The following is a 22231-nucleotide window of genomic DNA, read 5'->3' as shown; positions in this document are numbered from 1 at the left end:
ACATGCACTTTAAAAAGACCCTTGATTGGATATTAATGGTTGTTTATAAACAGGGGGCACCTGTTTATAAACAAACAAGCAAAAAATATATTCACAGGCTACACAGTGGCACAGCAGTGAAACATAATGCTCTGAGAAGCTGGCCCACATGGGTAGGCTCTGGGTTCATAACCAGGCACTTCTCAGAACATACCAAGTGTGTGCCCAGGATCCAGGATTGGCCAAGGCTGGATGTGGATTGCAGCATCATGACCCTATATATGGGTTCTGTATTTCTGTCTCTCTCTCACTCATGGAATAAATAAGTATGCAAACTAAAACAAAAGAAAAACAAAACAAAAACAAAACAAAACAAACACAATCACTGCTGTTGGAGAAAGTAGAGCAGAAAGAAAGATGTACCAGCCATATGTACTAATGTGTCAGCAATAAGGTCACAATTTCTGTGACTGCTGAGCTAAGAGTATTACACATAAAATGTAAGCAGGACAGGCCCCCTCCAACATTCCCCACTACAAGCTTATGGATCGGACTGGTACTCTCCAGGGCTGTCAAAAAAGACTCAAAGTGTAATACTTCACGTTCTAGAAGTTCCCAAGTGTTTGACCATCTCTGATTGTAGGAAGCCCTAAGGGGATAACAAAACATGTGACTGTCTCCCCTCAAAAGAAAGTAATCTCAATCTAAGAACAAGTCATTGCTGGGACCAGCAGTTAGTGTAATGGCTATGTCGCTGGACTCCCATGTAGTTGACTGTGGTTTGCATCCCAGAACTGGTGGCTTAAAACTCACACCAAGCATGTGTGCGTGCGTGCCCAAGATCCCAAGAGGAGAATGGAAGAGAAGGGATTGCGATGTGGCCATCCTCCCGGGGGGGGGGGATTTATCGCTTTCTGTCTCTCTGTCTCTCTCTGTCTGTCTGGCGAGCACACACGGCCTGTAGCAAAAACCTCTTAAAAAAAAAAAAAAAAAAGGAACAAGTTATTGCTCAGATGAGAAGGTAAACTGAAAATACTGTCAGGCTAAAGAACAGTTAAAAAAATAAGAAGACCTAGGTGTGGAGGCATACACATAGTACCTCTGTTAGGAGGTTAGATGCTGCATGGAAGGCCAGTTTTGGTTTCTGGTTCAACCTGACCATACTAGTCATGGTTGTGCACACTTGTAATCCTGCCTAATTGGGATGCTGGAGTAGGAGGATCACAATACAGCGACACCAGTGAAAGACATCTATCCTGGGAACAGCAGTTAGCGTAATGGCTATATTGCTGGACTCCCATGTAGTCAACCGCGGTTTGCATCCTGGACCCGGTGGCTTAAAACTCACACCGGGTGCGTGTGTGTGCATGCCCAAGATCCCGAGAGGAGAATGGAGGAGAAGGGATTGCAGCGTGGCCATCCCCCCTGGGGGGTGATTTCTCGCTTTCTGTCTCTCTGTCTCTGTCTGTCTGGCGAGCGCACATGCCCTATAACAAAAACTTCTCAAAAAAAAAGTGAAAAAAAAAGGACACCTATCCTGTGTCTCTGTCTCTCTATCCCTACCTTTCTCATTCCAAAGAAAACAAATAAAAATTTAAACAATTAAAAGCCTGTCATTTTAGATCCTCTATTCCTTCTAGTTGTGTGAATCTGTACTAAATTCAGCCACACAGGCCTGCTGCTGGACCTAGCCAAGACAAGAGCATGGCTTTGATCCCTGTTTGTCTACTGCACTCTGCTCACTTCCTTTGAACACAAGCTGAACCCAGTTCCTTTAAAAATACATGCTGCATAAAAGATGTTATGGGGACTACTGACAAACCACTGGCATAAAATAAACTTATACAACATGATACTACCCATAAAAATAAGTTCCCAATAAAAATAAAATGGATAAAGCCACAAACATACTGCAAGAAAATTTAGAAAAACATCCATTTTATTTTAAGGTAAAGAATGACTTTCTAAACATGACCCTAAAGTCAGAAAACCAAAATGGAAACGATCATATCAAAAGTGAGAACTTCAGTACTAAAGGCATGTGCAAGAAAAGAAAACAATAGACAAATGAACTTTGTCGAAATTAAAAACATTTTGCTTCAAATGACACCATCAACGAAGTGGAATGACAACCCACAGAAAGGGAGAAATGATTTGGAAATTGTATGTCTGACAAGGGACTACTATAGAGAATATATAAAGATTTCCTACAACTAAATAATAAAAACACAAATAACACAATTTAAAAATGGGCAAAGGACTTGCAAACATATTTCTCCAAAGATATGCACAGTCAATAGGTACATACAAAAATTCTCAATGTTATTAGGGAAATGCATAACAAAACCACAATGAGAAATTGCTTAACACCCTTTAAAATGGCTATAATCTACAACAACAACAATAAAACAAATAATAAGAAAGAAATGAGTGTTGGCACAGATGTGGAGTAACTGAAACTCTCATATATTGCTAGTGGAAAGGTAAAATGGTCTAGCTGCTGTAGAAAACCGTTTGATGACTCCTCAAAAAGTTAAAGATAGACCCAGCCATGGTGCTGCCAGGTGCTCTGCAATGCTGGAGCCATATGGAATGCCACAGTTTGGGCTGACTTGAAATACACCAGGCATGCATGTGCCCATGATCCTGGATGACTGAAGGGCTAGGCAAGGGGAGGGGAGATTGCGGCATGACAAGACCCTGTTGAGGCTGTGCGTTTCTCTCTGTCTCCCTCTCCAAAGAAAATAAACCTAAAAACAGTTAAACAGAGTTACACTATGATCTAATTTCACTTCTAGATATATACCCAAGAAAATTAAAACATGTGTTCACAAGAACACTTTGAACAAATGTTCATAGCATCATTATTTTTTTAAAATATTTTTTGAAGAGGTTTTCGCTATAGGGCGTGCGTGCTCGCCAGAAAGACAGAGATAGACAGAAAGATAGAAAGCGAGAAATCACCCCCCCGGGGTGATGGCCACGTTGCAATCCCTTCTCCTCCATTCTCCTCTCAGGATCTTGGGCACACACACACACACGCCCGGCGTGAGTTTAAGCTGCCGGGTCCGGGACTCGAACCTTGGTCAACTACATGGGAATTCAGCAACATAGCCATTACGGTAACTGCTGGTCCCCATAGCATCATTATTCATAAAAGTCAAAAAGTGGAAGCAATCCAGAGGCCCATCAACTAATGAATGGAAAAATAAAATGATTTTGGAAAATATGGAAAGGGCTTCCTAATCCCTAATGTAAAAGGAGTACCTTCCAAATCAATGAGAAAAGATGCAGATGCCAGTTGAAAAATGAGTAAAGGATGTGAACAGGCAATTCACAAAATATATTAAGAATGTATAAGACACAGAATAAGTGTTTCACCTCTTTTGGATTCAAAGAAATACAAATGTAAGAAGGACAGTGTTTTGCTCTGATTAAATCTGCAAAGATTACAAAACTATAATAACACAGTGGAGGTGAGGCTTTTAGAAAACAGGCAGGTGTGCATGTCCTTGTGGTGGAAATGGAGGTTAGCACAACCGTAGTGGAATACCATTACACCTCTAAACTGTATCTCCTGTGACCTAGCAGTTCAACTTCTCTGACAGAAGCAATGGAAGGTTTGCATATTTGGCTAGGACAATGTTCATCACAGCACTGTGTATGGGAGCAAAAAGCTGCAGGGACCTCTCTGTATAAAAATAGCGTACTGGTTAAATAAATTAAAGTATTACGTAGTCATTAACATGATAACTTATGGGACTAGCAGTTGGCGTAATGGCTATGTCACTGGACTCCCATGTAGTGACTGCGGTTCAAGTCCCGGACCCAGTGGCTTAAACTCACGCCGGGCGCATGTACGTGCGTGCCCAAGATCCCGAGAGGAGAATGGAGGAGAAGGGATTGCGGGGTGGCCATCCCCCTTGGGGGGGAGGGGGGGATGATTTGTCACTTTCTGTCTCTCTGTCTCTCTCTGCCTTTTTGGCAAAAAAAAAAAAAGATAACTTAGAATTTTCTTTAACTATAGAAAGATATCCAGACAGTTACTGACTAAAAATTGGTTTAAAAGGATAACATGATCCCACCATATAAGAAATGAATATTTACAAATGTATACTTATGCATAGAAAAAATACTCCAAGCACAATACTCTAAAGTATTAGTGGTGATTCTTCCTAGACAGTGAAATAATAAACATGTATCTTTCACATAATCTTTTAAAAGTTTTAAATTTGCAAGCCCCATGAAAATCTACCCACCCTTCTTGCTCACACTTGAAAAGACAAGTCAAAGAGGTTGTCTCAGGTCACTGGTAGGATCTTCCTTTTAGGGCACTATGTTTTGTATTCCCACCTGCCTTCTAAGCTCATGATTTACACTAAAGAGCCAGAGTAGCCCTTTCCTATATCAGAACTTTCCTGGCACAATGCCTGGCATCTCACACTACGATTTGCTTTCGCATAGGTACCTATGCACAGAGACTGCTATATGGACTGCCATAGCCCTAGAAACTGCTGCTGTAGCTATAGAGACTGCTGTGGCTGCAGAGACTGCCTATGTAGCAGCAATGCCCACCACAGCAGGCAGGGACCCCCATAGCTATAGCAACCACCATAGCTGGCAGAGTGGCTCTAGCCATGGGGACCACCATAGTTATATAGACCTTATAGAACAGATGGCATTACTTCAGTGAGGGAGCTGGGGATAAGCCCTATAGCTGACAGAAGTGGCAGATCCCCAGCGTGCAAATACAGACAAGGACACATGCAAACTCATCGGCCTTGAGTCCTACACAGCCACATAGCTGCTGCTCTCTGACAGCAGTACAACCTGGGGCTTTTCTGGTGGCCAAGGCACAGACAGCCCTGTAACAATAGGAAGATTCTATAAGAACTGCTAGGGGGAGACCATCAAGTTCCAGAATATTTGTAAGTATCCAGACTCCCAAGAGACATGGCCATAAAGGATTTTAGGTATTTTTGAAATGTGGGACCAGCTGTTGGCATAATGGCTATGTTGCTGGACTCCCATGTAGTCGACCACGGCATAAGTCCTGGACCTGGTGGTTTAAAATCACACCGGGTGCATGTGTGTGTGTGCCCAAGATCCCGAGAGAAGAATGGAGGAGAAGGGATTGTGATGTGGCCATCCCCTGGGCGGTGATTTCTCGCTACCTCTCTGTTTCTCTCTTTCTGGCAAGCACGCACGCCCAATAGCAAAAAACTCTCCAAATAAATAAATAAATAAATAAATAAATGATATTTTTGAAATGCATTTTTATCATTTAAAAAAGTTGCAGAATGGCAAAAAACAAAATACATCTTTTCTTTTAATTTGCTATAGGGTATGCATGCTTGCCAGAGAGAGAAAGACACACAGAGACAGAGAGAGAGAGAGAGCACCTCCCCCCCCAACAGGGGGAATTACCACACCTCAAATTCTCCTCCGTTCTCCTCTCAGGCTTTTGGGCACATGCTCCCAGCACATTTTTCAAGCTGTTGGGTCTGGGACTCGAACCACACAGTCAGCCATATGGGATCCAGTCACCTTAACCACCATGGCACCTGCTACCCCAAACCAAAATAAGTAGTTAAAACCTGAAAAGAGAGGGAATGACTTGCTTCAAATGACGGTTACAAACTCAAACCAAACTGAAAAACATCTGCCAAAACGTGGCTGCCTTAGGCTAACCACTTGCCAGTTTCCTCAAGCCCCGCATCTCATCCACTCCTCACCTCAGGGATGAGGACACTCACTGTCTAATTGACAGGCCGGTCACTCTGCCCCAATCTGACAAGGGCCCAGAATCTCCCAGTCCTCCAGGGCAGGCTCCTCAGATACCAGCAGGGAGGTTACTGTGGAGAAAGCCCCAGTGTTGGCCTGTGCTCCCAGGTATGCTTTAAGAGAGCATGAGGAGTACCATTGGGGAGTACCAAGTGGAGGGTTCCTCACATGCTTTGAAAGCCAAAAAGAATGCAGAAATCAATTCAGACAAGAGACAACATCTCTTTCCAGAGTCTCCTCTTTTAAGACCACTAATCCCACCCTCATGGCCTCATGTGATCCTACTTATCCGCGAGTAAGTCTCACCTGGGGTCAAGGCTTTGACAGACGAATTTTGAGGGGCCACAAGTGTTCAGTCCATAACAACAAAGGGTCACTAGAGGTCCAAGATACTTCAAGACCATGACTAAATCCAGTAAAAATGGGAGAGAAATGTTTTCTAGAAAGACCCAGTGGGGAGAATGGCTGAACAACATGAGTCTATCCATATGTTGGAATCTTCAGCTACACAAAGGAAGGAAATGTTGACCTCTGCTAGGACATGCTGCTGTGTGAAATAAGCCAGCCACAGAAGGGCAGACTGCTCTTAGAGAGGTTTCTGGAGTGACCAAAGTCATGGACACAGAATGAAAAAGAGAACTTACCAGGACCAGGGAGGAGGGAAGAATGGGTAGTCATCACTCGGGGGTAGGGTCCCCAAGTGGGGTAAAGAACAAGTTATGAGCTGGGCAGTGCTGAGGGTTGCACAACACTGTGAAAGTGCTTAATGCCTCTGAACTGTACCTGAAAAGGTCGAGGCTCAAGAAGGAACCTCAGGGGCCTTGTAGACACTGGAGACTGGAGGTGCCAAGTAGAGAGCAAGCACAGAGGCCTGAGCAAGGCTCCCTGTCTGTGGTGTTACAAGACACACAAAACATGGCAACTCAACAGGGAGCAACCCGACGGGTCCAGGCACCCGTGGGATGACTGCACTGGCCAGAGGAAGCAGGCTGAGGAAAGCAAGGACTGAGGCCCCCGTGGAGGAGGAGAATGAACAGGCTGCATTTGGAGGGGCTGGCGCTCATAATTCCTGTCCACTGGCTGACTACCGTTGGGAGTATCACCTGCTTTAACCCTGTGAACTACAGGTAAGGGCATTCATGCTTTACACTCAGGACACCTCCAGGCAACCTACACATGATTTATCTGTAGTAGAATGCCCATATCATCTCTTCAGAAGTAGAGGTTCTGATTCTTGCCTTGGTTCTGAAGAACTGCATGCTTTGGGCCTTAAAAATTGCCATCAGGGGGTAAAAATGTGCTCAATTTAATTATAATACTTTCAAAAATAATTTTTTTTTCCGATTAAGGAAAATGAGTGGGCCCAGTCGTGGTAAAGGCAGCTGGATCCCACACTGCCAGCTGTTCTGAGCCTGGCAGCTTGAAAAGCCTGGTGGGGATGGGGCCAGCAGGTAGCATTGTGGTCACAGTGCTGGACTCCCATGTGGCCAACTACAGTTCGAATCCTGGACCTGTTCTTTGTTTTCTCACTTTCCCTCTCAAACTCTGGTCAAATTTTAAAATAAATAAATAAATAAATATATTTAAAAGCAAAAACATGCTGGGCGCATGTGTATTTCCAACATCCTGAGAGGAGGGAGAGATGGAGAAGGGATGACAATGTGGCCATCTCCCTGGAAATGCTTCCTCATTACCTTTCTCCATCTGTCCCAAGCAAGTGCACACACCCTCCAGTAAATGCTTTAAAAAAGAAAAACGAGCAACTAGACAGTGGTGCAGTGGGAAAACTGAAGGCTCTGCAAGGATGACCCACATGGGAAGGTTCCAGATTTGTGTCTGGCAACCTCCCAAAGTATTCTGGGCATGCATATGCCCATGACCTGGGTTGGCTGAGACTGGGGGTAGACTACAGCATCAGTACCTGTTGAAGGTGCCACCTCTCTTTCATTCATGGAAGAAATAAACTCAAAAACATATGTAAGAATGAGGCAGTGCTGCATCAGCAGATGGCATAATGGTTATGTCGCTGGACTCCCACGCAGTCAATCACAGTTTGAGTCCTGGACCCAGCGTATTAAACTTCATGCTGGGCACATGTGTGTGTATACCCAAGATCTCAAGAGGAAAATGGTGGAAAAGGGATTGCGATGTGGCTATCCCCCTTAGGAGGTGATTTCTTGCTTTCTGTCTCTGTCTCTCCAGAGAGCGCATGTGCCCTATAGCAAAAATCTCTCTCTCTCTCTCAAAAAAAAAATGAGGCAGGCAGCATTTCTGCCCTGTGAGCCCATAGTAGTTATAGGCAAGCAGCGTGTAACCAAGTGATCCCAGCATGTAGGCTGCTAAGCCCAGTGGCAGGAAGTAGTGACCCAAAGAAAGAAACCAGCACAGTCAAGTGAGGGTGCAGCAAATCACCTCTTGAAGACAAAGTCCCAGGTGTGCTTCCTCTCTTTCTGGTCTTATCAGCAATGCAGGGAGGGCCTGTACTTGAAGCAGAAGAAGGCCCACCCTAAAGATACCCAGTCCTGACCTTCCAAGGCTCCATGTACTGCTGCTTGAAAGAGGTGGTCACCAAAACTGTAGCTTGGAGCAGACCCAGAAGTCTAGGTCCAGAGAGCAGTAGGAAGAGGGTCAAACATTTAGCCAGAGCAATGAATCAGATACTGCCCCAGAATGATACTTCAGGAGCAGAGAGGAGGGCTCTCCCAAGGACGTGGGGGCTGTTACCATACCGTGGTGGTATAGGCACTCATGTGCTGTTCTCAAGTGCTGGAGGCCACATGGCCAGCCACAGGTTTGGATCCAAAGTTGAACTAAAATACACCAAGTGTGTGAGCCCAAAGTCGTGACCAGCTGGAGGACTGGAAGAAGGAGACTGTAGCTTGACCACTCTGTCAAGGGTCCTATCTCTCTTTTCTCTTTCTCTTTCATTTTCTCATAAAAATAATTTAGAACATGTTTCTGCATAAGAGACCAGTAGGGAGGATCAGGGTGCTAAAAACACTTTTCCCCTCCAGGGTCTTCACTGGTTAAGAACAGATTCAAAGATCCAGAGAAAGGTGAAGGTAGGCATCTGCCTCCTGAAGGGGCTAGATAAGTAGCCAGCATCCATGAGGAGAGGGCTTCTGTGTCCTAGTTAGAAGACATGCCCTAAGGCCACGCCAAGCTTCCTATACCTTTTCTCTTCCCCTTCTCCCCAAATCACCCTGGCAAAACCCACCCTGGGGCAAGCTGGGTTTTCAGGTCAGACATAGAACTCACCTACCATTTGAGGGCACACTGCCCAGTCAGCTATAGAGGGCTGTGGGCTTCCTTACTCACCTCAGGGCTAGGAAGCATTTCATGCCATGATTCCACTGCTAACACGGCCCAGAGGATACTCAGGGTTTCTCCAGACTCATCTATTGAAAGGGTTGCTCTTGCCTATGCAGGACAGGGTGGCAGAGAGGGTGGAGGGCAAAACCAGGTGTTTGGTCCACAGTCCTCATCTTAGCAAACTTTTAGTGGGGGTGTTGGAGAACAACAGAGGAAAAGATGCCTGCCTTCAGAAAGCTGGTCTAGCAGGAGTGATGACAAAGAGAAAGGTGCCCCCACTGTGGTTTGGTGCAATCTGAGCTATCCTGCACCAGCAGGACAACAGAAGTTCCAGGGGAATCCAGAGGCAGGAGACAAGGCCCAGTGGGAGTGCCGGTGGGGTCAAAGGAATCCAGAAGGGGAGGAGAGGGTCTTGGAGGTGTATCTTAAGGAGGAGTGATGAGCACTTGCTGGAGTTTGAGTAGAAATTCATGTGGGGACTAGATGGCATCTTGGACTGAGGAACTGCATGTGAAGGCATTAAGACAGGTACCTAGTGGCCTGGCGCATGTTTGGAGATGATCGGAACCAGGGGATTAGGGTGGAAGACCATGTCAGCAGACAAAGGGGCTTGAATGTATCACGTGGGCAGAGTGGAATCATTAGACAAGCCTTTTGTTGCTTTTGTTGGCACTTCTTTAAATGTTTTCTCTAATATCTAATTAAGAAAAATTTCAGACATACAAAGAAGTTGAAAACTTTGGACAGAGAATACCCATATGCCTGCTATCTGAATTCTATAGCATTTTTATCATACGCCCATCTATCTCTCTATCCATCCATCAGTCCATCTGGTTTCCATGATACATTTCAAAGTTATGTTACAGCATCAGTTCACTTCAATACATTAGTACCTGGAGTTCCATGGCTGCTTATGATTACTCTTTTTCTTGAGAGATATTTTTGCTATAGGACGCGTGCACTCACTGGAGAGACAGAGAGACAGAAAGCAAGAAATCACTCCCCAGGGGGATAGCCATGCCTAAATCCCTTCTCCATTCTCCTCTTGAGATCTTGGGCATTCACGCACGCACACGCACCTGGCGTGATTTTTAAGTTGCTGGTTATAGGACTCAAACTGCAGTGAACTACATGGGAGCCCAGCAATGTAACCACTATGCCATCAGCTGTCCCTATGATCCCTTTAGTAAGGTAAAATTTTCATATAGTGAAACACACAAGTCTTACAGGTATCATTTGAGATATCTTTATCTCTCTCTCTATATAAATATATTTTAGGTTTTTGCCATAGAGGTAGTGTGCTCACCAGAGAGACAAGAAAGACAGTGAGAAGGAAAGTGAGAAATCATCCCCTGGGGGTATGGCCACACCTCAATCCCTTCTCCTCCATTCTCTTCCTGGGATTTTGGGCACATGGGCACACATGCCCAGTGTGATTTTCAAGCTGCCAGGTTGGGGACTCAAACCATGGTTGGCTACGTAGGAGTCCAGCACTTCAACCAACATGCTACCTGCTAGCCCCTCATGGATAAACTTTGACAGATGCATACACACCTATGAAACTCACACCTCCATCAACATACAGTACATGTAAAACCCTCTTTCCTAACTTCTTTGAAATACACAGCATGTGACTGGTAACTATGGTCACCCTAGTGTGCAATGGAGCACTAGAACTCACTCCTTACCACACAGAAATCATAAATGTCTGAGCTAATGGGTAGGCTAATTACCCTAATGTGATCATTACAAGGCATACCTATATTGACACATCACACTGTGTCCGGTAATACTTGTAATTATTATGTGTCAAATAACAACAAAGACGTCAAAGGCATAGAATATTACCATCATCCCAGAATGTTTTCATGCTTTGCCCAATCAATCCTTGTCCACATTTCAATTCCAGCAGATACAGATCTCACGTCCATCATCATAGATTAGCTTGCACGTAATGGAACTTTGTTATGATCAAGATGTACTGCTGCTTGAAAGAGGTGGTCACCAAAACTGTAGCTTGGAGCAGACCCAGAAGTCTAGGTCCAGAGAGCAGTAGGAAGAGGGTCAAACATTTAGCCAGAGCAATGAATCAGATACTGCCCCAGAATGATACTTCAGGAGCAGAGAGGAGGGCTCTCCCAAGGACGTGGGGGCTGTTACCATACCGTGGTGGTATAGGCACTCATGTGCTGTTCTCAAGTGCTGGAGGCCACATGGCCAGCCACAGGTTTGGATCCAAAGTTGAACTAAAATACACCAAGTGTGTGAGCCCAAAGTCGTGACCAGCTGGAGGACTGGAAGAAGGAGACTGTAGCTTGACCACTCTGTCAAGGGTCCTATCTCTCTTTTCTCTTGCTCTTTCATTTTCTCATAAAAATAATTTAGAACATGTTTCTGCATAAGAGACCAGTAGGGAGGATCAGGGTGCTAAAAACACTTTTCCCCTCCAGGGTCTTCACTGGTTAAGAACAGATTCAAAGATCCAGAGAAAGGTGAAGGTAGGCATCTGCCTCCTGAAGGGGCTAGATAAGTAGCCAGCATCCATGAGGAGAGGGCTTCTGTGTCCTAGTTAGAAGACATGCCCTAAGGCCACGCCAAGCTTCCTATACCTTTTCTCTTCCCCTTCTCCCCAAATCACCCTGGCAAAACCCACCCTGGGGCAAGCTGGGTTTTCAGGTCAGACATAGAACTCACCTACCATTTGAGGGCACACTGCCCAGTCAGCTATAGAGGGCTGTGGGCTTCCTTACTCACCTCAGGGCTAGGAAGCATTTCATGCCATGATTCCACTGCTAACACGGCCCAGAGGATACTCAGGGTTTCTCCAGACTCATCTATTGAAAGGGTTGCTCTTGCCTATGCAGGACAGGGTGGCAGAGAGGGTGGAGGGCAAAACCAGGTGTTTGGTCCACAGTCCTCATCTTAGCAAACTTTTAGTGGGGGTGTTGGAGAACAACAGAGGAAAAGATGCCTGCCTTCAGAAAGCTGGTCTAGCAGGAGTGATGACAAAGAGAAAGGTGCCCCCACTGTGGTTTGGTGCAATCTGAGCTATCCTGCACCAGCAGGACAACAGAAGTTCCAGGGGAATCCAGAGGCAGGAGACAAGGCCCAGTGGGAGTGCCGGTGGGGTCAAAGGAATCCAGAAGGGGAGGAGAGGGTCTTGGAGGTGTATCTTAAGGAGGAGTGATGAGCACTTGCTGGAGTTTGAGTAGAAATTCATGTGGGGACTAGATGGCATCTTGGACTGAGGAACTGCATGTGAAGGCATTAAGACAGGTACCTAGTGGCCTGGCGCATGTTTGGAGATGATCGGAACCAGGGGATTAGGGTGGAAGACCATGTCAGCAGACAAAGGGGCTTGAATGTATCACGTGGGCAGAGTGGAATCATTAGACAAGCCTTTTGTTGCTATTGTTGGCACTTCTTTAAATGTTTTCTCTAATATCTAATTAAGAAAAATTTCAGACATACAAAGAAGTTGAAAACTTTGGACAGAGAATACCCATATGCCTGCTATCTGAATTCTATAGCATTTTTATCATACGCCCATCTATCTCTCTATCCATCCATCAGTCCATCTGGTTTCCATGATACATTTCAAAGTTATGTTACAGCATCAGTTCACTTCAATACATTAGTACCTGGAGTTCCATGGCTGCTTATGATTACTCTTTTTCTTGAGAGATATTTTTGCTATAGGACGCGTGCACTCACTGGAGAGACAGAGAGACAGAAAGCAAGAAATCACTCCCCAGGGGGATAGCCATGCCTAAATCCCTTCTCCATTCTCCTCTTGAGATCTTGGGCATTCACGCACGCACACGCACCTGGCGTGATTTTTAAGTTGCTGGTTATAGGACTCAAACTGCAGTGAACTACATGGGAGCCCAGCAATGTAACCACTATGCCATCTATAGGGAAACACACAAGTCTTACAGGTATCATTTGAGATATCTTTATCTCTCTCTCTATATAAATATATTTTAGGTTTTTGCCATAGAGGTAGTGTGCTCACCAGAGAGACAAGAAAGACAGTGAGAAGGAAAGTGAGAAATCATCCCCTGGGGGTATGGCCACACCTCAATCCCTTCTCCTCCATTCTCTTCCTGGGATTTTGGGCACATGGGCACACATGCCCAGTGTGATTTTCAAGCTGCCAGGTTGGGGACTCAAACCATGGTTGGCTACGTAGGAGTCCAGCACTTCAACCAACATGCTACCTGCTAGCCCCTCATGGATAAACTTTGACAGATGCATACACACCTATGAAACTCACACCTCCATCAACATACAGTACATGTAAAACCCTCTTTCCTAACTTCTTTGAAATACACAGCATGTGACTGGTAACTATGGTCACCCTAGTGTGCAATGGAGCACTAGAACTCACTCCTTACCACACAGAAATCATAAATGTCTGAGCTAATGGGTAGGCTAATTACCCTAATGTGATCATTACAAGGCATACCTATATTGACACATCACACTGTGTCCGGTAATACTTGTAATTATTATGTGTCAAATAACAACAAAGACGTCAAAGGCATAGAATATTACCATCATCCCAGAATGTTTTCATGCTTTGCCCAATCAATCCTTGTCCACATTTCAATTCCAGCAGATACAGATCTCACGTCCATCATCATAGATTAGCTTGCACGTAATGGAACTTTGTTATGATCAAGCTCACATGGAAGAGGCTCTTCTTTTTATTGGCTTCTTTTACTCAACATAACATTTTTGATATTTATCCATGCTGTTGTATGCATCAATAATTCATTCCATTGTAGAAGTATACTAATGCATCACAGTTTATCTATCCATTCTCCAAATGATATTTGGGTATTTCCAGGCTTTGCTTTTTCACTTTTTATTTTTTGGTATTATAACGCTGCTATGATCATTCTCTTATAATACCTATTTTTAGGAAACATAGATCTTTTATTCTTTTGTACAGAAGTAAAAGTGTTATTTCACTAGTTAAGTCTGTGTTCAGTTTTATAAGTAACTACTCTTTTACCAACAATGTATGAGAGTTTCAGTTATTCTGCAACCTCATCAACATTTGATGCCATCAATCTTTTTTATTTTAGTTATTCTGGTGGGTGTATGTGGTATCTCACTGTGGTTTTAATTTGCATTTCCCTGAAGAATAATGACTTTAAATATCATATATCAATAACTTATTTTGTGGAGTGTCTGTTCAAATCTTATGCTCACTGTTTAATTGGGCTGTTTCTCTTTTCATTATTACATTGCTTTTTTAAACAGAGGAGATTCAAGTCCTTGATGGTTTTCTGGCAGTTACAAAGAGGATGAACTGGAGCAAGGAGACTATTTGAGGTTAAAGTAATAATCCAAGAGGAGGTAATGAAGGCTTGGGCTTGAAAGGAAGTAAAGAGAAATAACATGATAGATTCAAAATATCCCTAGGGATAGGACTTTTGGCAGGAGGAAGTGAGTAGGTCAACAAATCTTCACAAAAAGCAACTATAAGATGAAAAGTTGAAGACAGCCATTTCAGAAAACAAATATAGTACCAATGAAAAATACCTTGTGGCATTTTTGCCCAAGGCTGTCCCATTTCTCCTTCCTTCAGGTCTTTCACAGAGAGTTCAACCAAAGCCACAAAAATCAGCAACTGTGTTGCAGCTGGCAAAGGAGACCCACTTGACTTTGAGTATTATCACTGGGGCAATTGTGGTGGCAAGTAAACAGGGAAGGGCAGCAGCTCCTTTAGCCCGAGGAAGCCACCAAGCAGAAAATTAGCTAAGTAATGAATAGGAAGCAGAGACAACTATACAGGGCTTGTTAAATTCTCTACATAGCCCTGGTTGCTCTGAGCTAAATTCATTCTCAGTAGAGACAGTTTGGTATCAGCTGAAAGACAAACATTGAGATCAACAGAATAGAAATGAGAGTCCAGAAATAAATCTTTACATTCATTGTCAACAGATTTCCAACAAAGGAGCCAAGACATCTCAGTTGGAGAAAGGATAGTTCTGTCAACATATGGTACAAGGACAACTGAATATCCACATGTAAAAAAATGAAGTTTGATACCTACCTCACATCATATATAAATTAACTATAAATGGAGCAAAGACCTAAATGTAAAGGCTAAAACTATAAAACTTGTAGAAAACATAACAGCCTTCATGAGCTTGATGTGCTTAAATATCAAAGTATGATCCCTAAGAGAAAAAAAAAACTGATAAATTGAGCTTTATAAAAAATAAATGCATTTATTGAGACCAGCAGTTAGCGTAATGGCTATGTCGCTGAACTCCCATGTAGTCAACCACAGCTTGCGTCCTGGACCCGGTGGCTTAAACTCATGCCAGGTGCGTGTGTGTGCGTGCCCAAGATCCCGAGAGGAGAATGGAGGAGAAGGGATTGCTGCATGGCCATCCCTCCTGGGGGATGATTTCTCGCTTTCTGTCTCTCTGTCTGTCTGGCGAGCACACGTGCACGCGCCCTATAGGAAAAAACAAAACAAACAAACAAAAAACCTCTCCAAAAAATAAATAAATAAATGCATTTATTCTGCAAAGAACTCTATAAAGAAAAGAGATAAGCCACAGACTGTCAGAAAATATCTGGAAAATCCTACCTGATAGAAGACTTGTATTCAGATTATATAAAGAACTCATAAAAGTGAACAATAAGAATGAGGGCAACCCAAATTTTAAAATGGTTTTAAAATGGACAAAAATAGGAACATATTTCACTGAACAACAATGTAATATGAAAAAGTAAAAAAAGATACTTAAATCATTTCTCTTTAGGGAAATGCAAATGACAACAAGATATTGCTACACACCTATTATTGGGTTGTTAGGAAAGTCATGATACATTTTGCATAGAAAAATGTCATGACTTTCCTAACCTTATAGAATGTCTAAAATTGACAAGTGCTTATGAGGCTGTGGTGAAAAGGGAACATGCCTGTCCTGCTAGTGGTAATTTAAATGGAGACAACCACTGCAAAAAACAGTATGGAAGTTCCTCAAAAACCTAAAAATAGAAGTATGATACAATCCAGTAATCCCACACCTGGGTATTGACCCAAAGGACTAGAAAACACCAAGTCAGAAAGATACTTGTACATCCATGTTTATTGCAGCATTATTCACAATTGCTAAGATGTGAAATCAACCTAAGTACCCCAAAACAGATGAATGGGTTGAAAAACTTTGACACATATATACTATGGAATAATAGCCATAGGAACAATGAGACCTTGTCATTTGATACAAAGTGGATGAATATAGAAGATTTAATGCTAAGTGAAGCAAGCCACACTATGGAAGACAAACATTCTATGTTCCTGCTTAATCTATACTGAAGGTCTACCCCCTATGGCAGAAATGGAAATATCCAACAATATAATAGTAGGGAGGGCAAGTGTAGATACCAGAGACTGTATGGGCGGGGGTTGTTTATAGAGGGTAGGTGAGAGGGACCAGCAGTTGGCGTAATGGCTGGGACAATGGACTCCCACGTAGTTGACTGTAGTTTGAGTCCTGGACCTGGTGGCTTAAACTCATGCCAGGTGCGTGTGCATGCCCAAGATCCCGAGAGGAGAATGGAGGAGAAGGGATTGCGGCATGGCCATCCTTCCTGGGGGGTGATGTCTCGCTTTCTATCTCTCTGTCTTTCTGGAGAGCACACACGCCCTATAGCAAAAACCTCTCAAAAAACAAACAAACAAACAAAAAAACAGCAGTAGAGGGTAGGTGAGAGGGGCTTAGGGAACAAATACTTAAGAGACACAAAAACGTAAGGTTCTCTGTTGAAAACGATGTCTATGGTAATATCCTTGATGTGATGACCGTAAAGTGCATGCGTACTTTAAAAAAACTATATTATATCCCGTAAAGCTGTACAATGATTAGATGTAAATAAGAAATCACAAAATAAAAATAATCAAAAAAAAAAAAGAAAGAAATGTTAGGTTAAAAGCTCAAAGAAAGTGCCTAAGATCCTAAAGCTGACTATACCAATTATTGGTGAGGATATAGAGCAATAGGACCTCTAGTTCCCTGCTCGTGGGAAGACAAAACATACACACACTTCGGAAGACAGCTTCCCAGTTTTCTGTAAAGTTAAGCATGGATTTACCATATGACCTAGTAATCGCAGCCCTAAGTAATCACCCAAGTTAAAAACTTATGTCCACACAAAACCCTATATGTAAATGTTTAGAAATGTTTCTACTAATTTTATTCATATTTATTAAAAACTAGAAGCAACTAAGATATCCTTCAACAAGTGAATGGATAAACAGTGGTACATCCGCACATGTGATATTATTTAGTGCTAAAAACAAACAAGCTATCAAGCTATGAAGACTTAGAAGAATTTCAAATGCATATTGCTAAGTAGAAGAAGCCAGTCTATAAAGACTACATGCTTTATGGTTCCAATTCTATGGCATTCTGGAAAAGCCAGCACTATACAGAGGGTAAAGAGATCAGGCTGCATTCATAGAAAATAGACAGGGGTGGAGGGAAGAGGGGTAGCTGACTACCTAGGTGTTTAGAGAGCTTAGCTGGTGATGGAACTGTTCTGTATGGTACCTGGGTGATGGACACATGACTCCATACTTTTGTCAAAACCCACAGAACTTATATCACAAGAAGTGAACTTCAGTATCTGCAAGCAGAACAACAAAGCAGGCCCAGCCATTGTGGTGTAGGCAGCAGGGTATGATAGTGCAATGATGGAGCCATATGAGAAGGTCATTGGGATTGAATACTGGCTAAACTTGAACATGGGTGTGCCCATGATCCTAGCTGGAGGGCAGACCATGGTGTGACAAGACTGTGTCAGGGGCCTCCATCCTTTGCTGTCCAAAGTAATAAATAAACTTTATAGAAATAAAAAGGAACAATGCAAAACATCAACTAGGTGAGTGTCAGAATCCCAAGATGGAATGCAGATGGGAACACATGAATCTAAGTCCATTATAAACATATGGTATAGCTGTACTGAATGGATGGGGCAGCTAACCTAAGTAACTTTGGAGAACAGTATTCTGACTGGCAACTGTAAGGTCAAGACAAAAGACATGAAACAGAAATGCTGAACTCTTGTTGGTAAAGCTGGATCCCTTAGAGTATAGGTTAACAATTCTGATATTGCTACAGGTGTATACCTGGATCAAGCAGGAAAATAGATGACAGGGGGAGCCAGCTTTCTTTCTGTCCGAGAGGAAATTACATACAAGCAAGAAAGGAAGACCAAAGCAAAACTTGTGGCACTGGATTACCGCTGCAGACATGCGTATGAACTTGTATTTGGGTTACCATAATTACCCAAGTTTGAATACAGAAATAATAAGTAAATGGATATGCAGTGTTACATATGAAATGTTTGTCACTGACCCAAATTCTTGTGTTGAAGTCCTGACCTCCAATATGGTGACATTAGGAGGCGGTGACATTGGGAGGTGATTAGGACAAGAGGATGTCTGTAAAAAGACAACAGAGCTTAATCCCACTCCTCTCTGCTCTCCACCAGGTGAAAAAGCAATGAGAAGAGAGCGATCTGCCCATCTAATAACTAGGACAAGGACCCTCACCAGGGTATCTACTAGTGCCTTGATCTTAGACTTTTGTTTCCAGAATGATGAGAAATGTCTGTTGTTTGAGCCATTCAGTCTATAGTAATTTGTTACAGCAGTTCTAAGACACAAGGGAATATACACACACTTGCTACATCCTTTCTACCTCTGCCTGCTTAGTCTAGAAGTAGCAATATGGACACACTCGGGTATTGGTCTCTAATGGTGTTCTCCTTTCCACTAGAATAGAGTGACACACTAGACTGGCTATCCAGGGAAAGAAATCCAGCAGGCAACAGTGTTGAGGAAGACACAGTGAATGAGACCAATGAATGAGGCTAGTGACTGAGTCAGGAGGGGCTAGGAGGAGAGAATCTTTAGGAAAAGGTGATCATCAAAATCAAGTGCTATGGGGCTGGCTCTATGACACAGTGGTGATGTGCTGCTCAGGAGAGACCAGATGCCATGTGGTGACTATAACTGGAATCCCCAGCCCAGTGAGCCTGAAATGCACCATATATGTGTGTGAGTGCACAGGATCTGACAGGCTGGAGGACTACAGGAGGGGGATCTTGGTGTGACCAGATCTTGCGGAGGGGTCATATCTGTCTGTCTTGCTCATGTATGCATATGCTCTATTATTAAAAAATAAATAAAAGGAAAAACTATTTAAAGTGAAGTGTTACAGGGGTCACACAGGACACAGGGCTGTGACCTTGAGGAGGTTACTGGGAACCACAGTGGAGGCAGAGGCTTACATGCTCCAGGGTACAGATGAAGGGGACAATGAGTTAAACTTACTGGTTACAAGCTCCCCAATCAGAGTGCTGGGGAAAGGAGGAGGCTACTGGTGGAAATGAGGAGCGACCAGAGTCAAGCCTGAGCAGGAAGGGAATAAGGGCAGAGCAAGAGGGTCTCTCTTAGGGAAAGGCAATGGGACCTGTTGAAAGACTGTCATTGTCACCTATAGACACAATATGGGGCTCCTACTGGGCCAGTAAAAATGAGTTCTCAAGAAAAACATATGAGGAGACTTGAAAAAGTTCATGGGGACCAGCAGTTAGCATAAGGGCTATGGCGCTGGACTCCCATGTAGTAGACCACGGTTCAAGTCCCGGACCCAGTGGCTTAAAATTCACACTGGGCACGTGTGCATGTGTGCCCAAGATCCCAAGAGGAGAATGGAGGAGACGGGATTGCGGCGTGGCCATCCCCCCGAGGGGTGATTTCTTGCTTTCTGTCTCTGTTTGTCTCTGTCTTTCTGGTGAGTGCACGCGCCCTGTAGCAAAAATCTCTCAAAAAAAAAAAAAAGTTCATGAAATAGAATTAAAGGACTTGTTTATTGTAATGCAAAAATATTAGGTCATCAGGAAAGTCATGATGTATTTTTTTTCTGTTTTTCTATGCAAAAATGTGTCATTATTTTCCAGACAACCCAATATTTTGGAAATTTATGCATAGTTTTTTCATAACATATTTTCCAGTTTTTTGAAGACTCACGATAACAAGTAACATATTATTTCAGAAATACACTCTAGGGTCAGACCTGTGGCCTATGAAGGAACTTGGATCCCACTTGGCTGCAATTTGAATCCTGGTCCCAGAGGCTTGAGAAACATGCCAGACATCTGTGTGTGTGTGCACCCCAAATCCCAACAGGATGGAGAAATGGAAAGGGGACTGTGGTGTGATTATGCCCCCCACTAAGGGGTACTTTCTCCCTTTCCCCCTCTCTCTGATGGGTGTATGTATACCCTGGCAAATTAAAATACGGAAATGAATAAATGAAGGTAAGAGACCTGTCTAGATGCTACACGGAGAGCAGATGACATGAGAGGGCTGAGCAGGGACAGTAGTTAGGGGGCTGTCATGGCCGCCCAGGGCAGGTGGGCGAACAGCTGGATTCAGGAGACCAAATCACAGGATTTGGAGAAGACATGGATTAGGGAGGGGAAGGATAGAGGGGATGCAGATGGGAGGCTGGTGGACAGTGGCGCCATTCTCCAAGTAGGGATATGGGGGTGGAGGCTGAGGCGGGGACATGTGGTTGGGGACAGGCTGGGCCAAAGTGCAGCAGGTCTCTCATTGGACGACTTCTCAGGCCCTTTGCCTTTTGCTCTCCTTCTCCCTCTGGTCAGCCGCAGGCAGAGTCCAGATGGTCGCTGACCCAGGAAGTGCCCGCTGTGCATCCAACCCTCTGTTTGCCCAGCTAAAACAACCAGATGGCTGGACAGAGACAGGGCTGGCCACATGGCCTAGTGTTTAAGGGAGCTGACTCCCACACAGTCAACTGTGGTTGACCTGGTTCAAATCCTGGCCCTGGTGGCTTGAAAAACACAGCAGGCACATGTGTGTGCTCAAATCCCAATGGGATAGAGGTACGGAGAAGGGACTGTGGTGTGACCATGCCCTATGAGGGAGATGCTTTCTCCCTCTCTCCCTGTCTTTCTCTGGCAAGTGCACATGATCTCTGGGACAAAAAAAAAAGAAGAAGAAGAAAAAATCTACTCTAAAAATAAAAATACAGTAGAATATATGCCTAAGACCTAAGACTGGGAAACCTATTAATCTGGATTCTTCTTATGCTGATGACCATCACCTATGGAAATGCGAGGCTTTTCCTTCACTCGCAGCATCAGCATGTGTTTGTGTGGACAGTGTCTGGGAACCCTGCTGCGTGCTCACCATAACTACATTTTGGGTTCACACTTGTCGTTTTGGTTGGGACCCCTTGGTCTTCTTTTACTGACACCGATAATGATGGGGGTATAACTTAAGCTAACAGTTGATTATTCTTTACAAGAGAGGTTCAAATATGAGCCTAATTAAGAATTCCCTAACATTTATTCTGTGCTAAAACATGTACTTTTAATAAGGAAAAGCCCCCGAACATGTCATTCAGCCTAGCATACATGTGCATGCTCACACACTACCACTGCACATCTGGAAATGTCACTTGTCACCCAGGAGTAATTGGTTCATTTGTTGGGTTTGCCCTTTAAATGCTCCATGTTCTCCTGACACTGTGAGTTTCTTTTGGAGGTTTTCAGGGCTTTTACTAGCGATGACGCTGTCTGGAAAGGTGTTTCGAAGGACAAATCTGACTGGGGCAGCCTCTGGTCAGAAGGGAATGCTGTTCCCATGTGAATGGCACACAGGTCTCGCAAGAAAGGAGCAAATGCTAGTCCCACAGGCAGGACTGTGGGAGTGAGTTGGGTTACAACCAGATACACACACAATGTGCAATATTCATAACGTGTTACTACCATCACTTGACAGGTTACAACCAAGGTTGCTGTCAGCACACCTTACACATCCTCACATGATCACAGCAGGTTACAACTGCAGGTAGCAACCATAGAGAGCTACGGTCACAACTTGCTCTGCCATATAAAGCCTAGCTAACACTGAGGACCAGATCTCGGTGTATACTGTGATGGAAAGTGTAAGCTTTTGGTAGTTTGAGTGGAACTACAAATACCCGGCCTTGGGAACGATATGGCTATCCAGGGGAGCATGAGGGAGCATCCTTGTGGTGAAGGAACAACACTGCCTCCAGCTGTGGCAATGGTTAGTCAAAGCTGCACG

The 22231-nt window shown here is 43.8% G+C and overlaps 1 protein-coding gene across 1 annotated transcript in view; it reads right to left on the bottom strand.

The window, feature by feature from the left end:
- Window positions 1-22231, bottom strand: part of CD99L2 (CD99 molecule like 2) — an 80290-nt gene that overhangs the window by 24035 nt on the left and 34024 nt on the right. The gene's annotated exons all lie outside the window — the stretch shown is intronic.

Source organism: Tupaia chinensis, unplaced genomic scaffold (assembly GCF_000334495.1).
Source record: "Tupaia chinensis unplaced genomic scaffold, TupChi_1.0 Scaffold149448_1, whole genome shotgun sequence".
Lineage (NCBI taxonomy): Eukaryota > Metazoa > Chordata > Mammalia > Scandentia > Tupaiidae > Tupaia > Tupaia belangeri.
Note: the sequence above shows the minus strand (reverse complement) of the source record. Positions and strands in the feature narration are given on the sequence as shown.